This window comes from Eptatretus burgeri, chromosome 3 (genome assembly GCF_056783735.1).
Source record: "Eptatretus burgeri isolate ZD-2024b chromosome 3, Ebu_testis_v1, whole genome shotgun sequence".
In the NCBI taxonomy this organism is placed as follows: domain Eukaryota; kingdom Metazoa; phylum Chordata; class Myxini; order Myxiniformes; family Myxinidae; genus Eptatretus; species Eptatretus burgeri.
The window spans coordinates 75,950,120-75,973,956 of record NC_140963.1 but is presented as its reverse complement, the minus strand read 5'-3'; the positions used below and the strand labels follow the sequence as shown (position 1 = coordinate 75,973,956).

Below are 23,837 nucleotides of genomic sequence, written 5' to 3'. Positions count from 1 at the left end.
GTGAGATATTGTAATAAGTTAATGGTGTTTGTGTTTTCTTGTTTACTCTTGGAATCTTACCAGTCGTTGGTGTTAATTCATTTTATTGTGGTCCTTGAAGCTCCAACGATATACATTTGGATCCGGAAGGGCAGAGCGTGTGAAAAGCACACCATGAGACAGGAAGTGAGATGCTTGTTCTGACTATTGCTTGTGCATACGGAGTGCGATTTTTGTTTGCAATAGACTGTGTTAATGGACTTCAAGGAGTGATACTGAGTTCTTGGGACATTACCTAATGTTCTGTCTCAGTTAGCCATGTACGCTCATGACTCCTCACTTTACTATACATCTGTTGATTCACTCAACACTACTCTTAATGAGGTTGGAGTTTCGTTGGACAATAATTTAGATAATAAGTTGAAGTGGGGGCATGACTGGCTGGTAACCTTCAACGCAAATAAAACTAAATTGTTGCCCATGTCTTGCTCGAGAAACAGGTCTTTCCCTTTTGTGCACACGGGGTCTTCAACTTCCAAGCTAGTTGGTTTTATTTATCGAGCACAAAGGTATTTACCTCCTGACGCTGCCTTGTACCTGTATAACACAACTATACGTCCCCTCATGGAGTACTGTTGCCACATTTGGGCTGGAGAATCAACCTACCACTTATCTTTACTTGATCGGCTCTAGAAACGCATAGTTAACGCATGGTTGGTGTGGAGATGGGTTCAACTCTTCATTCGCTCTCCTGCTGTAGGTCAGTTGCCACACTTAGTTTGTTCTACAGATATTTTCATGGCAAATGTTCTGCTGGACTTTCTCACTTGGTTCCTCCTGTACGAGTGTTTGGACGCAAGACTCGGTTTGCCACCTCTGCACGCACATGCACTATAGCTGATCCGAAGTGCAGAACGAAAGGCTACGCAAATAGTTTTATCCCTCTTGCTGCCTCACTTTGGAGTCCACTACCTGTAACGTGCTTCCCATTATCCTACTATCTTCCGAGCTTTTAGAAGAATGTCAATTCCTACTTCTTACATCTTTGAAGTTATATCGCATTTCACTTGACTTGGATGTTTTCCTGGTATTTTTGTTTCTTTTATTTTGTTTTATCCTTGACTTTATTGAACATTCCCTTGGCCCCTAACCTTGAGTGGCTTTATGCCTTGTTGAGGGTGATTTCTATAAAAACAAAACCAAAAACACAGTAATGGCTTCAGGTCAGGTCATGTCAGGTCAGTGATGGGAGCATGCACCGGAGTAGCACGTCGCTGCTTCCACTTTCCGCCAGTACTCCAGGGGCCTCCATCTGGCCATCCTCCAACGTCCTTGAGAGGCCGATCAACCTGCTGCAACCACGAGGCACGTGGCTGGCCCGTTAGCCTCTTCCAGTCATATGATGGAGAAGTGATAGACCCATCGACTCAGCTTCATCGTGGGATATTCCAATAATCTTAAAGGCCCTGGTTTCCACGGCGGCAAGCTGAGGGGATGGGAGCCAGCCCAGATGGGAGACAGGGGAGCCAGCCTATAGGGGAGAGCAGTCCTCCATCAAGCTGTGGATGAAGGCCTTGTCATTGGATAGGAGTTCAGGTGTGCCAATTCAAGGAAAGACTTTGTACGACTGAGGATGCCAACTTTGAAATGTGGTTTGTCCAATAAAGATCATGGCTGATGGTGAGACCCAGGAGTTTGAATTGCTCAACTTCCTAAATGAGAGTTGTTAAGAAAGTAGATTGGGTGGGCAGGGGTTGCCAGACGGTCCTCTCGCAGAGAGATAGTGAGAATGTGAGATTTCTTTCAGACTTTAAAGACATATTCCAAGTGTTTGACCAGCTTATGATTTTGTCAAGGTCTGAAGAGAGGGAACATGAATGTTCTCCCATCGTTTCTTCTCCATGCTAGTTATTAAATCAACGGCCCCATGGAGTTTCTTGTTCTTCTCATAGACGCTCACATATTTAATGGGAGTTCACGGTCACGTGAATCATCCATCAACAACATCAACCATGACCATCAGACCTCCTTTAATCCTCGTCTGGGCCTTGTACACGTTCATCCACAACCTACTTTAAACCCCCTCCTCTCCACTTGTCCTGTGATCTTCTTGATGTACCTTCCATTCTGGAATCTTCTCATTATTAATGTAAACCCGATTGAGTCAGAGTGGATACACGGAGGGACCCATAATCTCTGCAAATGCCTCTCTTCCTGAAAAACACATTCCCTCCCTCTACTCGATCCAGGTTAGTCCAGGAGCCCAGAAGGTTTATTCAAGTGAAAAGCGCCGGAACGTTTGACCTCATGGGCTGATGGGGTCATCCACCGACATCACAAAAATGCATTGCTGCCGGGTCTGACCCCGGGCTTTCCCCCCGAAATCACTCAATTAGTGACGCCATTACCGAAAAACCTAATTTCCTCAATATCTAGCAAACTATGCATGATGATATCATGAATAAGGTGTCTACACCTATGTTTTCATGGTCAATCATTACCCTGATGCTATGCACATTGCTAGAAAATGTATAGTTTACCACGTAAATGCATAGTTCATCTTCTAAATTAGCGATGCCATTACCGAAACCTCATTATCTAAAAAAACTGTGCGTGATAATATCACAAATAAGGTGTCTATACCGATATTTTTTACGGTCAATCATTACCCTGACACCTGTGTTATTACTGGGAAATGTGTAGTTTACCATGTAAATGTGTAGCCCACCCACTCATTCAGCGATGCCATTACCGAGCAATGATATATGGAAAACTTGAAAATGTGCAGTTTACATAATTAACTTGATGTCCTCTTGGCATTACAAGTCTTCTCTTTCACTTTCGTCACTCCAAGCATTATCTGGCTCTTCCTCATTTTCTGAATTATCTTCCACGCCATCCCCATCATCCTCATGTGGGCCTGTGAGGGACTCTGGAACTGAACTTTCTGGATACCGGTCTGGTTCAAAGCAGTTTTGAGACAACTTCCATCCATAGTCTGTCGGACTCGCCCCACGAGTTAGATCTGTCTGATCAGTTCTCTTCCAGATTCTTGCCACATGGTGCGCCCTTTTCATATGATTACCAAGTGTCTTGGCACACGGGGGAAGAGAGGCACAGTTTATCTTCTTTATTCTGGCAAGGGGCTCCTTTTCGTCACCACCACCCATTCGCATGAACGCCTTGTATCTGGCTTCATTAATGTCAGAGGTTTTGAAGCCATACAGCACGCAGACAAAGGATGTAACAGCTTGGACATCTACCTCCTCAGCTGTTCGAGATCGCAATGCCATCACATGAGCTGCATCTGACTCCACCCGCTGGAAGGGCTTCACTTTGCCCTTTATGTGGAAACACGATGTGAAATTACAACTAGTCAAGGCATGAAGGCCGATTAGTGCTTCAGTGATACCAGACTGTTTCTTCTCAAGAATGTCAGCTAGTTTAGTGACATCAATGTACCTTCGGTGGTTGCCAAATCCATAGTCCATGATGATGTTGATCCTTTCTGACCTTCCAGAAAGTCCAAGCAGAATGATGAAGACGTCTGTATCAGTGGACCTTCCTAGAATGTTACCAGTGGAAATGTTGTTTGCAATGAGTGTGTCAGCTTCTTCATGTCGACATTGGAGGTGATTCGGTTCCTCTATTTGCAGCACATCATCCTCGTTGTTCTTCATCTCCATACACACACCACCATGTGAAACATACAGTGTTTTTCTTCCAAGAATTTAACCATATTGGAGCTTCTTCCATTCTTCCATTACAAACCGGGCAAACTCTTCCGTGAATGATCCACTTTTGAGTAACTCTGTCGCTGAGCCTGGTCAGGTCCACTAATGATAAATGATTGAGGAGTAGTTGAACGACGCAGGTTTCGCTCGGTATCTTTGATTGATGGTGACTGGTACTTGTCGAGCACTAAATGGATTTGCTTCCCTCGATACAAACATACTTTTGCCAAAAGATCCTTTGCCATTGTTGCATATGTGGACTTGCTGTGCTGCAGCACGGTTTAATGGAGGATAATACCGCCATCAATCACTGCGGCTGTTATTGGGGGAAGACTGTTGTCATCGAGAAACACTTCCTGTCTGCTTTCAAGTTTCTTTGTGAGAGAAGCCTCGTCCGTCTTCAGGGCACGTTTCTTTTCTCCTCTTTCTTTGCAAATTATACAAACGGGGGCGTCATTTGCCATGATCTGGAAATAACAAAAAGGGACAGAGACCGATGCATTCTTTGCCACATTGCAACAAAAGACAGAGATGGTACGACTCCAGTAGGCAACTTTCAGGGTGAACTCAACATTTTCAAGCACTGGAGTTGGCATTGTAATATTTCACCATAAAAACATGAGTACAGACACTTTCTTTGTGATATTATCATGCAGTGTTTTTTTTCAGATATTAATGAAAACGAGCCGAAACCCCGTCACAGACGGATTCCGTTCATTCAACCACCCTCACCAGCTCACCTATACTCGAGGGACATGGACTGGAGAGGGCGTGCTTGCCCCTGCCTACTCATCCCCTGCCCCTGCCCCACTCCCCCTGCCTTCAATTTGCTTACCCCTGCCCAAAAATTTAATTACCATGGCCCCGCCTCCGCCCCTTCACTCCCCGCACACACACACACTGGTCTCTTGATTCCCCGCCCCACTTGCCCCCGGGCCCTGGGCCCCTGCCCCCCTGTCCACCCCCTCACATTCAACCCTGATTAATTCACCCCAGCCCCCGCCCACTCATCCCCCGCCCCATTTCCCGCTTTCAATTTGCTTACCCCCGCCCAAAAATTTGCTTACCTTGCCCCCCGCCTCTTCACTCCCTGCCCCCGTCTCTTCACTCCCTGCCCCCGTCTCTTCACTCCCTGCCCCCGCCTCTTCACTCCCTGCCCCCGTCTCTTAACTCCCTGTCCCCGTCTCTTCACTCCTCCCCCGTCTCAACGAAAAGTGTTTATTCTGCTTCAGAGTTGAAAGTTGACTATTGCCACTATGTGCGATGCACTCTTACAGGTATGAAGTTTCTTTCAGTCCAGGTCACAGTACCGAGAAAAACGTGACGCGACCGCTCGGAGGAGCACAAAATTGGTCCTTCAGTATTAATATATAGAAGATACAATGTTTCTTGTTACTTTTTTGTGTCAAATTCACATTCTGAGGGAGTCAGCATGTGCAGAAGAGGGTTTTACATTGCAGACGCTATTTTCGAGGAGTGGAATAAACCTCTCAGCAGTAACGGTCTGTCGACGACAGACGTAATGACGTCAGCGAATGACCGATGATGTCATGACGTCCTGACGCCTCTCAGCGGTGACGTCACACGTCGCCATGCAAACGAATATAAAACGAAAAGTGTTTATTCTTTGAAAGTTGACTATTGCCACTATGTGCGATGCACTCTTACAGGTACGAAGTTTCTTTCGGTCCAGGTCACAGTACCGAGAAAAACGTGACGCGACCGCGAGGAGGAGCACAAGATTGGTCCTTCAGTATTAATATATAGATAGGTTTTTCCGCAATGGCGTTGCGAACCGAGTGGGTGAAGTAAACATTTACACGGTAAACTATACATTTTCTAGCAATAATGCTGGTGTCAGGGTAATGATTGACCATGAAAACATAGGTGTAGACACCTTATTCGTCACATTATCATGCATAGTTTGCTAGATATTGAGGAAATTAGGTTTTTCGGTAATGGCGTCACTAATTGAGCGATTTTCGGGGGGAAAGCCCGGGGTCAGACCCGGCAGCAATGCATTTTTGTGATGTCGGTGGATGACCCCATCAGCCCATGAGGTCAAACGTTCCGGCGCTTTTCACTCGAATAAACCTTCTTGGCTCCTGGACTAAGGGTGTGAACTCTCATCGATGGGTGTTTCGCGTTCAGGGCGACATATCGATATTGCGCCATCTGGCGGATGGATGGAGAATTGGATGTCCCGTCCACTCGTTTGAGTTGATAGACCCGTAAAGATACCACGTGACCTTCACGAAGGGGAGGGGAGTCATCGCCGACATCCTGGCTCGATTCGAAATTCATACATCAGGCCTGGCCAGCCGGTTCGTGAACGACTGGCAAAAAAACGTCGACCCGGTCCATCCCACTAAGAATGTTGGAATCGAACCAAATAAATATAATAATAATAAATGTAAATATCGACTTATTAACTGTTCGATGACTTGTCTCGAATAATGCTCCTTTTTTCACGTCTTTTGTTAATCACCTGAGCTCGTGAAAACGCCGTTATTAATTTATATATTTATTCGGTCTCATCGGAGCTCCGTTAATAAATCCGCAGGAATGAGTTCATCATTTGGTTTGATATTATACACCGCTCAATGTTCCTTTGAAGCATTTACTTGATTCGATCACCAGAAACACGCTAAGATAATCATAATACTTCACGTGTCACGCAAAAAGATCGACGGAAAAGGAATGAAAGATGATACGAGTTCACTTGCAAATGAAAATGGAGAGGAGGTTGACCATCGTGAAGAGGAAGAATCTTGGATTGAGTAGAAGAAGAAGAACTCTGATGGAATAAGAAGAAGAAGAAGTGGTGTCGTTAAGCCAGCCTTCGCTGTTGGCTCACTCGTGCGGGAGGTACGGGTAACGCATCCCACTCTTGTCGCTGCCTTTAGTATCTTCACGGCACGATTCTGCCTGGGTGAGTATATCCGTCGCTTCCTCGGGCTAACTAATCTCTGACTGAGCCATCTTGTCCGAGCTAACGCCCAGAAAGTCTCGCGAAAATGTGATAAATTCTCCTCGGTCTTTGTTTGCTCCGGCAGAGGGGCCATTAGTCCTGGCCACATTAACCCGTTGGTTGCCTGTTACAACAACAGCAGCAGGACAACTTGGTTTGTTTAAAAAAAAAAAATTCTGGTGAAATCGTTCTGTCTGCGCTTCGAGCTGTATCGTGACTGACCGAGCCTGACCCCCGAGCCGTGGCCCTGCCGCGCCTGACCCCCGAGCCGTGGCCCTGCCGCGCCTGACCCCCGAGCCGTGGCCCTGCCGCGCCTGACCCCTGAACCGTGGCCCTGCCGCGCCTGACCCCCGAGCCGTGGCCCTGCCGCGCCTGACCCCCGAGCCGTGGCCCCGCCGCGCCTGACCCCCGAGCCGTGGCCCCGCCGCGCCTGACCCCCGAGCCGTGGCCCCGCCGCGCCTGACCCCCGAGCCGTGGCCCCGCCGCGCCTGACCCCCGAGCCGTGGCCCCGCCGCGCCTGACCCCCGAGCCGTGGCCCCGCCGCGCCTGACCCCCGAGCCGTGGCCCCGCCGCGCCTGACCCCCGAGCCGTGGCCCCGCCGCGCCTGACCCCCGAGCCGTGGCCCCGCCGCGCCTGACCCCCCAACGCATTTTGAGCCCTTCATTGTCTGTCTGGCCAAGTGATGTACCTTGCCTTTCCTGCATGAGTGCCGTGCATGTTCGATCTGCCGACCGAGCTGTTTTCAGCTCATTGTTCTTGTTCATTTATTACAGAACTTATTTTATCTCCTATAATCACAAAACGGACACGAATACGTACTCACCTCCTGTCCTCCTCGCTCGATCCATGAGGATGCTTTGCAAAGAGGAAGCAGACAGGACCCAGTTGTACAGAGAGATGGAGTTTGTGAACAGATGTTTGTTGGGTGAGGTTCCAGCAGGATTGACCATTCTAAATGTAATCCCAAGGAAGCAGCATTTGGCCTTAATCGCAATTCTTCCTGGAGGGTCAATTCGATTGACACGTTAGCAGTTGCCAATTCATAATTGATGAGTGTCAATTGTTCTCCATGGCCAGGTCTCATCACTGTCATGTGTCGTTCGTTCTATTGCTACCTTGTAATCATCTGCTGCATGGATGAGTATGTCACAGTTTTAAACTGTGGTTTTCATGTCACGCGCTTGCTGTTTTATTCTTTATTCTTGCCATTGATTGATGTTTTGTTTGGTTCACTATATATGTAATGTATATGTTTATACTGTACTTGAATGACAGAATGGATGGTTCATCCACTTGGAATCGATGGTTGTGAAGTTTTTATTTTTATTTTTATTTTATATCTTGAGCATCACAGCCAAACATCTTTTAGGTTTGACACACTCCTTGCACAAAGACTCCAGAAATGGGATAATTTAAATCTTCTGATTTTGATTTATCTTTTCATCTGCATCTGATTTGTCTCTCTCCTTTGATCAGCAGAGCCAAGCTGAAGATGTGGATTGTCATTTAATCACCCAGTCATTTTAAAGTAGTATTTATAGAAACTGTGTGCAGGAAGGTGGACCGTGTTGATGGCATATCGTTTTGTATTTTTATTTGTCTCAAAGTATGACTGCCCCCCACCCCCCCACCCCGCGTATGCGTTTCCTAAACCCCCCATCCTCCCATGTTTGTCGGTCCTTCTCGGTACCTTGGTCTTGCTCGCTCTCATTCATTCATTCTCTTTCTGCTGTTGGTTTCATCGTCTCTGAACTTGATGGAACTTTCAGTTTTAATGTCAAGATCTTCATCCGAAATGGTCTGGTGGGGACTGCGCTCAAACGACTCACAAACATGTTCAACATCCACTGCACTTGTGCTTGGCCGGCCTGCCCCCTTCCTCTGAAGGACGCCAGCAGTCTCTCTCAACCTTTTGTGCAACTCACGAATCGTTTTTTCTCCATGCTGGCTGCCTTTCACAGGTCACCCTGAAGCGTTGTTGAACCTGTGTGGCTTATTTGTCGGTTATAATCCCGGTGGGGTGTGTTATTTTATAAAGTGATTGAGAGGTTCTTCTTTGTTAGCAAAAATGCCCGCCGTGGTCAGATTTAAAACGATACCACTACCAATGAAACGTTTAGAGGCATACCGCTGTTTTTGTACGTTCGATATCACTAAAACACGCATATCGTACCTTGATTTTTTTTTTTTAATTCTACTTTTCATCCGACTTCAATGTCTACAAACATCCAAAATGCACAGTGGCAGGCCCAGAGATAATCTTGGCAGGAGGGTCATCCTTCTGACTGCCCATTTCTCTATCTTTCTTTCCCTCTTCCTCGTACTCTGCAGCCATTGCTACCACAACAAATTTGTTTGGAGAAGTTTGAGTGAAACTGAAACTGGCCCAGACGGCCTTTGCTCGAGTACCACAATAACATTGTTTACATGGAGACCGCCATGTTGTGAAGAGGTTCTGAGTGCTCTGTTCCGTTGGAATGCTTTTGAGGGAGCCACGTGGCGAGCAATAGCAAGCCGCTGCCTAACGGAATACCCCCAGTCAACACACTGTGCCTTTTTATGCCTCCGCACCAAGGGTGCCGGAGGCATTGTTTCCGGATTGTCCGTACGTCCGGATTTTCGTTTACGCGATAACTCAAGAAGCAAATTGTGGAATTTCATCAAACTTGGTAAAAAGGTAAAGTAAGACAGGGCAATTAAGTGATTAGATTTTGGGCCAGATGTACTAAAGGTCAAAGGTCAAGGTCAAACTCTGAAATTTTACTGTTTATGCCCGAACTCCAGAAATATTGGACAGAATTTCATCCAACTTGGTACAAAGGTAAAGTTAAACAGGGCAATTAACTGATTAGATGTTGGGCCAGATATAAAGGTCAAGGGTCATACATGTCAATACTTAAGTGTTTGTGCGGGAGAGCAGAGGCATACCCGTCGACTGCGCGCAGTCTAATTGCTCTCGTTCTTCTTGTGGGAGTGCCGTTTTCAGCAAATTTGATCACGTGTCACAGGAGACACGTGGAAACAGGAAAATTTAATAAAACTTAGGAGCATGTCATCATTATATCACTCTTTTTAAGCAGCCAAGCTGCTTGAATATTTACCTTCGCATTCTGCGAAAGGTTATGTATTGGTCGCAGTGTATTTATTTATTTATTTATTTACTTATTTGTGAATATGTGTGCGTGTGTGTTTGTTTGTTTGTTTGTTATTCGCATAACTCAAAGTATTGAACCAAATCGCTTGAAATTTGGTGGGATGATGGGTTATTATCCAAGGAACATTTGATTAGATTTTGGGAGCGATTGGGTCAAAGGTCAAAGTCACGGAAAGGTCAAATTCGTATTTTTACCATAGAGCGGTCAATTTTGATCTAATTGGCATGTAACCGATGCCAAAATGTTCAGAATTCATTGCCCAATCTTGTGATGGGCGACATGACACAATTACGTCATTACCCTTGTTTTTAAAAGAAAATGTTTCAAATCCTGGCATTATAATCAGTACCAAAATACAGTATATGTTTGTGGGAGATGCCAATGATTATTTATTTGTTTGTTATTCGCATAACTTAAAAGGTATTAAACTGAATTGCATGAAATTTGGTGGGATGATTTGTTATTAGCCAAGGACCATTTGATTAGATTTTGGGAACAATCGGGTCAAAGGTCAAGGTCATGAAAAGGTCCAAATCGTCTTTTTTTTTACCATATCGCGGTCAATTTTTATCCAATTTGCATGAAACTAATGCCAAAATGTTCAGAATTTAATGCCCAATCTTGTGATATGCAACATGACATAATTGCCCTTACTTGCGGTTGGGGGTCAAAGGTCAGGGGGGGTCACGACCTTGCAGATGTGCGTATTTTTATCATAACGCAGTCAATTCTTATCCGATTCGTATGAAATCAGCACCAAAATGCTCCTTGTTCTGTTCCCCACACTCTTATGCCAAGAACAAAACAGTAGCGGCGGCGAAGGTATATGCTCTCTACGAGTGCCCGTTCTAGTTGGATATGTCTTTCCTTCCTTCCATCCGTCCTTCAAAAATGAAGGAGAACCTTTCAAACTCGGTGTTTAATGCTGAAGTTATAAAGTGTAACTCCATGGGGTTTCATTCATTTTTAGGCTTTGTCTATTTCATATTATTTATGCCAAACTTAACCGCTTCCTTTGAACATGGATGTGACTTTTTTTTTTAATGTCTCCGCTGACTAAGTCGCTGAAGGCATAATGTTTTCAGATCGTCTGTCCGTACATACATCCTTCCATTCTAATTTTCTCTGTTCTCTCTGTAATCGCTTATCCAATTGACACATTGTCACCGTTGGTGTGACTCCTCGTGTAGAATGTTTTAATGATAATTACGATGTCGTAGGTCATGCGGTGTGACAGCCATGTTGGAAAAGAGGACAAATTTGGACCTCTGCATCTCTGAAACCGCACCAACGAGAAAATGGAAACTTGGCACATAGCAAGTACTCCCATGGGAAAGAAGGGTGATCCCCCCCCCACACCCCCACCAAGTCATAGGTGGCTTTGTTATGATGTCATTACATACGTCAAACACTTCATCTGATAATTATGAAAAATTTTGAGCATAATTTTGGGCTAAATTGTATGGGGGATGAAAATTGATAACACCATTGGTCATGTGGGTCAGTAGCCGTGTGTGTGTGTGTGTGTGTGTGTGTGTGTGTGTGTGTGTGTGTGTGTGTGTGTGTGTGTGTGTGTGTGTGTGTGTGTGTGTGTGTGTGTGTGTGTGTGTGTGTGTGTGTGTGTGTGTGTGTGTATATATATATATATATATATATATCAGCACTGGTCAAACGTTTCCGAACACCCCCATTTTTCCAGTTTTCACTGAAATTTAAGCAGTTTAATGTTTAAATGTACTCTGAAATTGATGCACAGAACAAATAAACAATTGCAGATTAAAAAAAAGAAATCATGGAATCATTTTGTTGAACAAAATTTAATCTAAATTTTTGACTCATCAAAGTAGCCACCTTCTGCAGATATAACAGCCGACCATACTTGTGGCATTCTTTCGACAATGGAAATCAAATATTGTTCGGAAAGTTCTTCCCAACACTGTTGCAGAAGTTCCCACAACTGTGTTGCACTTGAAGGTTGCTTTTCTTTCACCCTTCTATCCAGCTCATCCCAAACCAGCTCGATGGGGTTTGAGTCTGGAGACTGTGTTGGCCATTCCATGGTTTGAAGCCTACGGTCTTGCTCTTTTCTTCTAAGGTAGTTCTGACAGCCTGGAGGTATGTTTTGGGTCTTTATCTTGCGGTAGGATGAACCCCCTGACCAACTAGGCATAGACTAGAGGATATTGCATGGCACTGCAAAATGCTGTGGTAGCCCTTTTGGTTCAGGGTGCCAGTCACTCTGCGCAAGTCGCCAACTGTGGATCCAGCAAGAGTCCCAGATCATCACGCTTCCTCCTCCATGTTTGACAGTTGGTGTCACACACTGAGGAACCATCCTTTCGCCGACTCGACAGCGTACAAAAACCCTGCGTGATGAACCGAAGATTTCAAATTTTGATTCATTGGTCCATAAGACCTTCCAGTTTTCAGGAGTCCACTGGCGGTGCTTCATGGCCCAGGCAAGCCTCTTTTTCTTATTTTGCCATCTTAGCAACATTTGGCTTTCTTACTCCCACTCGACATGTCAAACCTGCAGCTTGAAGTCTTCTCTTCACAGTTGAAACTGAGACTTCCTTACTTCGACCAGTGTTAAGATGTGCTAGAAGCTGCTGTCCTCTGAGCCACCTATCACGCAAGATGGTGACTCTCAGAAACTTGTCTTCTGATTGTGTTGTGGCTTTGGGTCTGCCAGATCTCTTCCTGTCAGTTTCCTCCAGTTTCCAAGTGCCTTTTGATAGTGTAGGAAACTGTACTCACTGACACCTTGGCCCCTTTGCAATTTCTCCAAAGAAAAGACCGACACGTTTTAAGGGTTGTAATGGTCTGTCTGTCTTCCTTTGTTAATTGTCTTTTTCTCGCCATTATGATAGCAATATACTACTTCCTGCAGTGCAATATTGTCAAAATAATGCTTCAGAGGGTGCAGCAACACAGTCTGTTCCAACACTGCTTTTATACAGACAGAGGGTTTGTAACTAATCAACAACAGTTTGGACACTTGTAGGAATTGTTTGCATCAACTTTCAAGGCTTAATTTACTTCTATTGCTGCAGAACAGCTGCAGTTGCTAACTCACTACTTGTTCCATGAAAAGGGACTTTTTAAAATAACTCTGAAATTTGCATTATCTTTCAGTTTTTGGGAACCTAAACTTTTTTTTTTTTTTAACCTCTTGCAGTTTACCGCTAAGCTTTGTACCATTTCAGGTTATTCACTGGACTTGAACTGCTAAAATATCAGTAAAAACTGGAAAAATGGGGGTGTTCTAAAACTTTTGACTGGTTGTGTTTATATATATATATATATATATATATATATATATATATATATATATATATATATATATATATATATATATATATATATATATATATATATATATATATATATATATATATATATATATATATATATACATATACATATATAACATGAAAATCTTCAAAAATCTTCTGTGGAACAGCTTGACAGATCGAGCGGAAACTTCATCCACATGTTCCCCAAACCTCTGGGATACTCAGTTGTTCACGAATAATTAGTCGCATAGTTTGGCAGCCATATTGGTTTGAGCATAAATCTTTATTGGTACAGTTATGATCGAGTCATCATGGGGAAGATGCGTTTTAAATTTCAACCTGATTGGACACATCGTCTGGCAGCCAGAATTATTTAATATTTTGAATCTTGGTTCAGAGATTGAAATCAAACTTGGTGCAAGTATGTATAATTAAATGATGTAATAATGTGGGCGAAGGCATATCTGGCAATGTCGCGATGTCGAAGAGTGCCCTCCTATTTTATTTTATTTTATCTATTACTGCTTGAATTTGGTACAAGCGTGTGTGTATATTATATTCACCAAAAGAATCTTGTTTTCTCTTATGTGCCACAATGTTATCTGGGATGTTTACCAACCTGGCTTGGTGATTATGTGTTTGGTGGAATCGCATTCATAGTTCGGTTTGTTCAATGTTTTTCTTGAAAGATTGGTTTATTTGTGTTGATGTGCAATAGTTTTTCCAATGTTTTTTTTTTTTTGTTGTTTTGTTTTTTATTCTGGCAGATATGGCATTTAACCACAGTTGCTGCCTTGATGGCACCCAGAGGTACCGCATCCCCTGTGGTGAAGCATTTAATCTTGTGCCGTTTTGTGTGGAGATTTTAAGCAGTTGGGATGAGTGAGGGTGGAGGTGGTGTGTTCAAAGAGCACATGTTGTATCGATGGAGGATCTTGATTGGATTTTAATTAAATTACAACCAGTGAAGTGCATGTTGTGTATATTTTGGCTACTTTGAACACTGTGTGATGCATTGTCATGGTGGCTTTTGAGCCACTGATTATGGGAATGGATGTCCATTTTTGCGTCTGTTAAACATTTTGGACCTTTGTTGGATTGTTTTAAACCGTTAATCATTATTTTTGAAGACTGGTTTTATTATTTTGTTCCATGGGGTTCAACAGTTGTAATGGTCATTGATTCATTGAGTGGGTGGTTAATTTATTTCCATTCTTTGAAGTGATATAAGTATGGACTCGTTTCTTAGTCTCTTCAGCCCACCCTTACTTACGTCCCCTAATTCTCCCATCCTCAGCTTTCGTGAGTCCCATTATAAGCATAATGATAAAATTGGTAGCAATGATGACACCCTGGGGTCTAGTTACCCGTGGTCCATCACGCGTGTTGGTGTGCCACCGTGGGGAATAGCCTTCTAGCCAAGTGGCTGGCTTATATATCGGCTGTCTGCGTTTGCCATGATCTGGTAAACCTTTTGTTGTTTGGAGGGAGAAAGAGATGGCCACATGTTTTCATGTTCGCACATTACCCTCTCTGAGAACCATACTCTTATATGCTTGTTGGAATTCATCTGCATTGATGCCGATACTTTCTGGAAGACACCCAGAGTAGATTTGGCAGAAATTACCCTTCATATGTATATATTTTTTATTTTATTCCTGGTTTCAAAGTAACTTGCATGCTAATGGCACCGTGACTTCACAGCGAGTCGAGGGAGAAATGCTCTCCACGAAGCTGTTGAATTTGCTTCTCATTTGTGTTGGCATTAAACGCCCCAGGAATTAACAGTTATATTATGCTTCAAGTCATTCTGACAAGGCAGTTAATGGATCACATACATATATATATATATATATATATATATATATATATATATATATATATATATATATATATATATATATATATATATATATATATATATATATATATATATATTATATATATATCTATATATTATATTATTTTATATAAAAATTAATGTTTAAATCTTTTTAAAAAATATATTTTAATTTGTTTTATTTTTTTTTTTGTGTGTATTTGTACGTTATTCTTTCACGACCAACCGTAGCATCTCGAGGCCCTAAATTTTGAGTGCAGGAACTTCATAATCTGGACAAGGTTTGAAGCTACCCCTTTACAACATTCCTCTTCCTGAAGGAAATTGTGTGTGTATTTTATATTTGTCTGAAAACAATTGGGGGGGGGGGGGAAATGGCTTGGCCAATCTAACAAATTTTGCAAACATACCCAGGGGCAGGACATGGGAACCCCCCCCCCAACGAGTCCCTGCATGGAAATAAACTACGTAGGTATTCTGGCACATATGCATTTAAAACGTTGAAATTTTGTTTGTGTTTGTTACTCTTTCACAGCTGAAACCACATCCGAGAAAAACTCACCGGGGCAGCACCCAGAAATCCCCACCCCTCCCCCCAGGCAATGCCGGGTAGCCCCTGCTGATGTATATCTATATATTATCACGGGGGTGGCCGGCTCAGGTTAACCCCCCGACCCAATTTGTGATGACGGGCGGCTGAGCGGTTCCTTATTAATAGGAGGCGGACACGTTGATCCTCAGATTTTAACACGTGCTCGAAGGGCATGGCAGAGGAGCACGGGGAATGAAACGGATGCACAGGGGGTTTATCCTCGAACCCACTACAAACACACCAATAGTTTCTTCAAAATGAAAACATTTAATGAAAATAAAGCAGATTTACAAAGGACGATAATTCAAAAGGAAATTATAATAATATGAAATAAATAAATAAATCCTACTGTCGAAGTGCCCCCTACACGGACTCATACAGACAACGAGGAAACAAAATAAAAATAAAACCCTTCCTTTCAACCACTCCTGTACTTTGCTTGACCCAGAGCTGATCTTTTTTGGAACTTGGAATTGAGGCGTTTCCGCCAGGTACTCCACGAGTGGCACTCAACACCATGCCCCTCAAAATGTGCCAACCTTGAACTCCCACCTCTGATTCTCTTCCGAATCAACTCTGCGTCTCGTGTTCCTCACACTGACTTTGTGTGTGCACTCTGTCAATCTCTCATATATATATATAGTAGTCTGAAGCCTCCCAGTCCCTCAATGTGCAAGCCAACCTTCCTCTATATCACGCCTATATCCTCTGCCTCCGGGGCGTGGCCTGCTCGCCCGAAACCCGGGAAGGCGGGGCCTCCGCTCGCTCGGCACGCCTGCTTGTTTCTCCTCTTGGTTTTGGTTATAAGACAGAGGGAAAAGTCACAGAAGGGGGTTTACATACTGGGGAAGATTATTCTTAAACCCAAGCTAATTAACATGACACCACCCCCTCGTATGGTGACACGTTACACTTAAACTCACAGGAACACTACTTGGTTACATCTAGATGCCTTCTTCACGTTCACGGACCAAACAACTCTACACAATGCTATATTCCCTACTAAATTCTTCCATATACCGATTCTACCCCTACCTATCTACCCCACAACCATAACAATATCTATAGAACATGAGAGGAATCAATTTACTAATATAATCCTAGCCACCTGGGTTTAATTGGTTGTTCCCTCCACTCACAGGTGAGATGTGGGTGGCTCTTCGTTTTTCATTCAAATGTTAACTACTTTTGACATTTATACGTGGTACATGCTTGGGAGCCTCGTTAGTATGCATTTCTGTCTGCAGTCATTGATTCCCTAACAAGCAATGAAACCGGTCCGGCAGCTGAGGAGGTGTGTAGCATTGGGATTCTTGTGTGTACTATTTGTTAACATCTTTCCAGCTATGGAGGAACTCTGGGAAGGGTTTGAAACAGCAAAGGGCTTTCCTTGGGTAGCCTTTCATGGTTGCTTTATGCAGCTTCAGCTAGAACAGCATGGGAAGAGTCTATTTATTTCTATACTAGCAGGGGTATCCAGCGTTGCCAGAAATCAATGGGTCCCTCTTCCCACCCCACCCTTGAGGGACGAATTAATCGATATGTCTGAAATAATGATGCTATTCATGTTTATTGTCATCGCTATGAAATGAGTCTGGGGTGTGTTCAGTTTCCAAGTTTCTTGTAAAGTACTTGCCAAGTGACTTAAGCAAGCACTCCATTAGAAACTGTTGATGAGGAATGGCTCGTTTGGTAACTGAACGCCCCCCCCTAGACATCTCAACAGCATTCAGAAGATAGAAAACAATGACAAAAGGATGACTTCTTTTTTTTTTTTTAATTAAAGACTTCAAATATTAATCATGAGTATTTTAGTTTTAATGAAAACCTACCTTGTTCAGACCCACACATCCACCCACAAACACAAACTCAGCTTTATATATTAGATTCGGTGACAGTGAGACACCTCGCACGAAACTGCCATGTTTGCATGATATTTCCGACTCTTGTTAATCTATTCTTCTTGTCCATCTCATAGTAATCAGCAAATTAACTTTCCATCCTCTATCCATGAGGTTCAGTATGTTATAAAAAAAAAAAAAGACTCCAATTATTAGTGCATTCCTGCCATTGCAGACGTCGCTACGTGATGTCATGTGAAGGGATGTCTTTTTTTTTTTTCTACTTTGCACAAAAGGAAACGCTGGATATTTTGGCTTGTAACAGTCATTGGAAATTCTGGTAAACAAACATCGAGTTAGAAGCGACACGTCACTCTCGCAGACAAAGTAACTGCGTTTGACGTTCCACAGTTTAAAAAATATATATATTTATTTTAAAATGAAATATCATGATTTTTCTTTCCTCTGCATAATATGAGAATTAAAATACTGTTGTGGTTGACGAAATTCACAAACCACCATTCAGGTCCCTTAGGTGAGATATCTCTAAGTATATGTGTAGTTAGGCCCAAACCCGTTGTCTAGAGGGAATAAATGTCATTCATGCGGGCGGCGACTCTTCAGGATAGCCGTTTTTCTTTTACTATCTTTATTTTGGACCAGCCGCCATTATTACCACCACCAACCACGTCTCAACAGCCATCACACAACCACCAACCACAACGCCGCTTCACAACAACAACCACCAACCACAACGCCGCTTCACAACAACAACCATCAACCACAACGCCGCTTCACAACAACAACCACCAACCACAACGCCGCTTCACCACAACCGCCACGACCTTTACCGTCACAACTCGCCACCATCTCGCGCCACTCGTGGGCACCGATGCTGGACTCTTGCGGGGCGCGCACCGAGCAGCGTGTTCAAAAACATCACGGACTTTCCGCAGAAAACGGATCAAAAACGACTCACGCCCACTTTTGTTCCGTCCAATCGGTGAGCGAGGGGCGATTTGGCCCCGCCTCCAGGGCGTTGGAGGGCGGTCGCTATATGCAAATACATGGATCAAAAAGCATTCACGCCCACTTTTCCTCGGGCCAATGGGAAGCCAGTTAGAAAGGTGAAGGGTCGGAGGCAGAGGGTCAAGGGTGAAAGAGCGAAGCCACGGGGCTTATAAAAACGGCTGCGTTCGTCAGTCAAGTTGAGTTCAGTTGGAAGTTGAGTTGAGTGTGCGGAGTTCAAGAGAGTCGTCGGTGGAGCTGGAAATAAGTGGTACTAGTCAGAGTGAAGAGGACGGAGCTGTGGAGAGGTGACGGCGGACGAGGGGGTGCTCGCGTCGGTGCCGGGAGCGGCACAGGGAGAGGCCAGCAACGCGACCGAGGTGGAGGAGGAGACGCTCGCCGCGGGACCCGAGACAGGGTTATATCCTCCTTCTCCCGAGCATCAGCAACCCCCTCCTGTTTCCCCCCGCGCTGAGATAGTTCGACAAAGGGGGCCCCCTTCCCACCCCCTACCAGACACTGTCCGCGATGCCCGCGGAGTTGAGGCACCACCGCCGCTCCGCGTCTCATCAGACGGGTAGGCCCGACACGGTCTCGGCCCCAGGCCCGCCTACCCCCCTCATCCTGGAGGGTGGTTCTCTTTTCTTTTGCTTTCGGAATATGTGTTGTCGGCGCCGTCTGTGAAGTAAAATTGTATAAGTGTTGCCGTGTGCCCGGTAGTCGGATAGATCTGCATTGTTGCATTTGCTTTTTGTGTAATATTGCATTGTCTTCTTCTTTTACATGTGCTTTTGGTGGAATTGTATATGTGTGCTTTCCGTTCATCGCGAAATAAATGTGCTTATTGTTGAACTGTTTTCCCGCTTCGCTTCGTCTTTTCTTTCATTGAATCTCCATCTTGCTTCACGTAAAGGGTTGGTCGTGGGCTAAAACGCCCGATAATTAATCGAACCGTCGAGGCCGACGAATAACACCGCTCGGTTATCCCGATAGTACGGAACGGGTCGCTTAAAGTGGCCCGTGTCCGAAGTCAACCTGCGGCGAGGTGCGATCGCCCGGTCTACCCTCCGTGTGGGTACTTAGGTAGGTCGAATTTGGCGAGCAACCCTATCCCACGCGGGGGCCGATTGGCACGATCGTGGTGAGACCGAAAGGTCCACCCGTGACTGGTTCCCGGCGTTAGTCCGAGAGGGTCACGACTGGATTGTCCGTCCGGTGGGCGACGTGCTGCGATTCGAGTTACGTGGCCGTCCGCACGCCGGCGGGCGCGAATCCGCAACAATACCTTCATTGGGCAGTGAATATGAGACGGCTGCCACGATTCCTGCGGACAAAACATGCATTACCTCGTTTGAGCTGAAATCAAAATGTTATTTTGTTTCCTCAAAACGGTATCTTCATGTAATGATAGAAGATGTGTTGTTCAGTCTTCAAATGTTCATGAGGCCTTTTAAACAATCTGATCTACGTGGAGAGAAAAAGATGGTGGCGATTTCTGGACAGTTGGACGGCGTGGCCTTTAGAATGGGTGGCACTTATGACCCATCCACAGACAGACAGACAATATTTTATTTATATATATATATATATATATATATATATATATATATATATATATATATATATATATATATATATATATATATATATATATATATATATATATATAATGATTTCATTTGTGATTTTGTCCATTTGAACATGCTGTGGCCTCTGTTTGTTTGGGTTAGATGAGTAGTTTGTAGTTAAATAGTCTGCCTTTGTGAGTTCCCTTGTGTACATGAATCTGACTAGTTGAGTTTTTTGTGTGTTTTTAAGTTTGCATCATAACGACATACTTTGGTGTATTTTATGTTTTGAATTAAATGTGATGGTGGGTTGGTTAATCAAATGCATTTTACTTTGACGAACAGCTGAATTACGTGAACCCTCGGATTGAAAGAGATTTATTTTGACTTGCCTGATATCGAGTCTGTCAAGACCAACCACGATGGTTACGTCTTTACACAGTGGTTTATCGACGTTCCCTTTATTGCAAAACAGACAGGTTTTGAAAGCAATGTGTCACCGAGAATGGAAAGATTTGTACGCAGATATAGATGAAGGGTGTTTGAACACCACAGCAACGTGTGATGAGTGTACCCAGCTTCGCTGCCCTCTCAAATGAATTCCTGTCATTGCAGAGGCTCTTGAGCTTTCATGTGTCTACCCGATGTTACTGCACATGCTGTGGATGATCCGTTGTTGTGCAATTGACTCGTTTATCATTTGGGATCCCTTGAGTTTTTGTGAATGCTGTATTTACTGTGAAAGCTAAATACAGAATTAGATTTTTGGAAGCAAAAGATCTGAGCTTGGTTGAAAAAAAAAATGAAATAGGAAAAAAAAATGTTAAACAAATGGGCAGCTGTAGTGTTTGCACGATCAATGAGTGCTTCAATATATCACTTCTAAGAGATTGAAGACATCGTAATGTGATTAGACTTCTTGGTACTGCTTTTTAAAAGGGAAACGATAAATTTAAAAGTAACAGTCATAGTCCGTGTTAAAATTGAATATGTTCCTTAATTTATTATATTTTATTTTAACCACCCCCCCCCCACCTCACCCTTAACCAGTGCCCATGCATGTTTTCACGTGAGATTACCTCGACATTTCTTGCTTGGGCACTGCATCACACTTTTGGTACCCTATAGCAAGAATGCCATTTTACCAGCAATGGAGACGACAAATGTTGCATTGCCATCGATATAATATCCTTGTCCATGATGTCCGGCGTTTCTTGGAGCACTCCCTCGTTGACACATTTGTGCATCTCGATGCAATAGTTGAATGTTGCTGATTGCCAAATTTTGGTGCAGTGCAAAACTGCTAAATGGAAGAACGACGTGCCATAGTTTGAAGCTTCATTTGCATAGTCATCGTGCTACTTTTGAAGCATGCAATGGAAATGAGGATCTTGTTTGTGTGAGGTGGACATACAAAAGTCTGTTGTTCCAATTGTCAGTAAGTGGAGGCAAAGTCAAACGGTGTATGATGTCTGTCTTGTTTATTTATTTATTTATTTTTGTTCACCCGAGGACTGTTTTGTAATCTGAAATTTAAGTACTTCTTAGGGGTTGTAAGAAGCTTGCTTGCTTTCATGCCATGCGAAGCTGCTCTTTTAAAAATTTATTTATGCTGTTCCATCTCTCTCATTTGTGGGCCTTATGAAGGTGAGGTTTCTGCCACAGCTGTTGCATACCATTGTTATTCATTGTTCAAGTTCCTTTATCTCTTCCATGGGAATGCCTTTACAATTGTTAATTTCTTCTACTTTCCTTTCCAGTATTTTTTGAAAGCACTTGAAATGCTTTATCAAAGAAATGGTGAATTTTCGATTTGTGTGCCCATGGAGGCTGACCTTGTCACACAGGAGCATTCTTGCATACCTTTGGGACTAATTTGTACAAGGTGTGTTGGCCAAGTGCGGATGGCGTCTCATGCTGATCGGTTGCTTGGCAGCAGCTCCGTTGCACAGACCTTGTTATTACCAAACACAGTGCGTCCGCAACTTGTGTGCCATCTTTCAAAATGGCTGCCCTACACTTGTTTATTTTGGTTTATATCAGGAAAAAAGGGGTTTGTTTAGGGGAGGTTAAACTTTTCCATGTTTTCTTTGAGTGGTAAATTTGCAATGATTATAAACTTGACGCACTAAGTTTTGTCGACATACCTTTTTATTTTATTTCTCTTAAACATTTTGCTTCATGCTGGATGCTTTGTTGTTGGCAGTGAATTGTGTTTGAGTACCATTTATTTGTCCTGCATCTATTATCCATCCAGCAGTAAAGGGCTTATGGAAATTCATTCCAGGCAGGGCACAGAAATCCACTGTGTTTTTTTTTTTTTTTTTTTTTTTTTTTTTAGAACTGTTTTTAGTTTTTTATTAACCTCTGCCATCGAAGATGGACGGAGATTACTGTTTTCACCCCTGTCTGTTTGTTTGTTAACAGTATTACGGAAAAACTGGATGGATTTCGACGAAACTTGGTAGGGGGATTAGGTATGATCCAAGGATCATGCCATTAGATTTTGGAATTTGTCCAAAGTCAAATATGGCCGCTCTGGCGGCCATTTTGAAACAATATTTGAATGTTTGTTTTTCCATTTCTACATGTTTTAAGTGATTTCCAACCCCCAAAAAAAATTGTTAGAGAAAAAAAAAACAATTTTGCAACTTTTTTTTTCAAAAAAATTTTGATTTTATTTGAAAAATATTTGAATTTTTTTTTGCATTTCTACATGTTTCAAGTGATTTCCAACCCCCCAAAAAAAATTTGTTAGAGAAAAAAAAAAGTTTAATTTTGCAACTTTTTTTTTCAAAAAAATTTTGATTTTCTTTTTTTGGCATTTCTACATGCGTGTCGATCTCGTTTAGTTTATTCAATCGTGGTTCAGTAGAGTCTGATCCGTTTTAACCGACAATGAATAGAATATCAGGTTCACTTAAGTGACCCAGCAGTATTGGTGGCGGATGTTTTGCACTCTACCGAGTGCTCCCCCTCTAGTTTAAAAAATGCATTTGGTTGACCGTTTTGTGTTCACTTAGTCTAAAATAACAATTTGTTTTCAAATGGTTTTCTCAATAGATTTGTGAAGTCCAACACTAACTGTGCTTTTGATGCTGAGAATAAGATGCATAGTTGACGTTTGACAACTTTCATACATTATTGAAGGTGATTGTTGGAAGTTCATCTTCAGACTTGCAATCATTTTGCCATTAAAATTAGTTTATGGGTACTGTAAAATCACATACTTTGAATATAATATGTATCCGAGGTCCGTCTAAAAAGTAACGGGACTGACCTCACCGAAGTTTTATTCCAAAAAATATGTTGAAATCACAGCTTGACCCCTTAAATAGTTTCCCTCCAGTCTCGCACTTGTCCATCCTCTTCTTTCACGCTTCGATTCACCCCTGGAAGGCTTCTTCTGGAATCCCCCAGAACTCCATTGTCATGGCCCTTTTGATGGCCTCCACATCAGGAAATCAGGTCCCCTTGATCACCCCCTTGAGTTTGGGGAATAGGAAAAAAATCACAAGGGGCCAAGTCTGGTGAATGCGGGGGTTGCTCCAGAGTTGGCACGTTCCTCTCTGCCAGAACCTGTCGGATGCTCAGGGCACTGTGAGCAGGGGCGTTGTCGTGGTGGAGCACCCAGGCATTGTTCTCCCACAGATCCCTCTTCTTGTCCTGGACTGATCTCATGAGGCGCTGGAGAATCTCGTTGTACACGTATTGATTCACTGTTTAACCCTGTGGTATAAACTCAAAGTGGACGATGCCCTTGATGTCAAAAACGTGATGAGCATCACCTTGACCTTCGACTTCAACATCCTTGCTTTCTTTGGTCTTGGTGATGCCGGACTTTTCCACTGAC

General features: G+C 43.4%; 1 protein-coding gene across 4 annotated transcripts in view; it reads left to right on the top strand.

Annotated features, from left to right (window-relative positions):
• Positions 1-6,489: 6,489 nt before the first annotated feature.
• LOC147030207 (ubiquitin-conjugating enzyme E2 E2-like) overlaps positions 6,490-23,837 on the top strand; it is a 181,105-nt gene continuing 163,757 nt past the window's right edge. For all 4 annotated transcript variants that reach the window (XM_085874023.1, XM_085874022.1, XM_085874020.1 and 1 more), the window contains exon 1: positions 6,490-6,645. The gene's annotated coding sequence lies outside the window, so the exon portion shown is untranslated. The remainder of the gene's footprint in view (positions 6,646-23,837) is intronic.